This window comes from Amblyomma maculatum, chromosome 11 (assembly GCF_055883805.1).
Source record: "Amblyomma maculatum isolate TAMU_Amacu chromosome 11, ASM5588380v1, whole genome shotgun sequence".
Taxonomy (NCBI): Eukaryota; Metazoa; Arthropoda; class Arachnida; order Ixodida; family Ixodidae; genus Amblyomma; species Amblyomma maculatum.
The window spans coordinates 115,132,525-115,134,231 of NC_139354.1; the positions used below are offsets into that span (position 1 = coordinate 115,132,525).

The following is a 1,707-nucleotide window of genomic DNA, read 5'->3' on the forward strand; positions in this document are numbered from 1 at the left end:
CAGTGCACTAGAATCAAAGTGATTAGGTCGCTGCCGCAGCTGTCGAATAAAAATTTTGAATTTTTTGCAGCAATATTTATTTTTTAGCACTTCTCGCGATGTGGAAATTATCTTTTCAGTTTAAATCAATTTTTATCAAATGTTTCCATGCTAAAAAAATAAGCAGCTCTTTTAAGCCACATCTCGCCCGAATGAGCGATCTGGACGTCGAGTTTTCTGTTTTTTTTTTGTGTGTGTGTGTGTGAAATCGGGCCGACGCAGAGTGTCGAAGGATGAGATAAATTTGAAGAATCTGGCATACTTTCATGTGCCAGTTCTATTTTGCTATCAAGACTTATCGGATGCACAAGCCCGCTTTTGCATTGCTGCTTGTTTGTTCCTCTCTTGTCTAAGACACAGCACCCGTGACTTCTCGCGGAATTCACTTGGAGGCGCCCCACACTATCAACGACTTTAATTTTATTCGATCCGCAGCCCTCGGCTGAAATGCGCGAGCTGGGCCCGCTTTGCGCGCAATCTTGGGCACCCGCAATAGGCAGCCTGCAGTGATGTTTGCTTGGTCAATCGCCGCGCCGTAACACATGTCCCAGCGGGAGCAGCAAATACTTTTAAGGCGCTTTTATGAGGTGTTTTCAAGCCACTTGCATGAGCTTACAGGGATCACATTGCACGCACTGTCGAAGCTTTGCATGGCGTGTCAGATAACTGGGCAACATCGAGAGCGCCTAGGCAAGGACGTTATCTGTCACAGGAGTATCTATAACAGTATGAAGATGCTGGGTCGTTTATTGCGAACCACGCGGTTAACAGCAACTTTTTTTAGGTGCGCTGCGGAGCAAATGCAGCGTAGCCGAGCCAGTCCAAGTTCCCTATAAGACAACTACAGCACGTTGCATGCGCGTACAATGCCTCATCCGCAAGAAAAGGGGGAGGAAAGCCAATTTACTTGAACATCGGAAACAGCCCAAAAAACCGAGTGAGCCACCTATCGTCTTCTGCCATAGTCGAACCGAGATAATTATATCGCACCGGGTGACTATCGCTGCAGACCAAACCACATTTTCCGACATTCGTGCTAGGCCTTTGACAGGTGCCTGCGCTGCGGTTGTCTATGATCTTTCCTTGTGGCCCATGCAGAAGCGTGATATCGAACCTTAAAATGGCAAAGAAAAAAAAATGAGGCACCGGCGAGATTCGAACTCACGATCTCCTGTTTACTAGACAGGCGCTTTAACCAACTAAGCCACGGCGCCAACGGAAGGAGTGAGAAAATTTCCAATTTTCTCCCCTTCTCTCTCAACGAGCAATAAAATACATTTAAAAATCACAACAAAAGCAGGCTTTATCAACGCTGTAACTCGTTATCATGCACCATTTCGCAAGAGCGAGGAGTCGCAAAAGATGCCAGAGACTCCCTACGGCAAGCTCAATTACAATGGAAGCAACGGTCGAATATTGCGCAACCTAGTCAAGGAGAGACGTTGTGATGAATATTAAGGAGCACTCTGAAGGTAACTCAAAGACGGCGAAGCTTGATTGTGCAGGTAAGCATTCACAGAGTGCTTGCTGTGTTTTTGTTTTAAAAAGCAGTTTTACTCGCTCAATTTTCTCATCAGGCCTCGCATTCTTTACTTCGATGCGTTAAAGGTGGCCGCAAATAAATATGTTTATGGACACGTGTGTGGTAAGAATTCAAAGGTGCTTTAG

The 1,707-nt window shown here is 45.8% G+C and overlaps 1 non-coding gene across 1 annotated transcript; it reads right to left on the minus strand.

Moving 5' to 3' along the window:
• Nucleotides 1–1,179: 1,179 nt before the first annotated feature.
• On the minus strand, nucleotides 1,180–1,253 carry TRNAT-AGU (transfer RNA threonine (anticodon AGU)). The gene has a single exon. It is a non-coding gene; the product is annotated as a tRNA-Thr (tRNA).
• Between the last annotated feature and the right edge of the window lie 454 nt (nucleotides 1,254–1,707).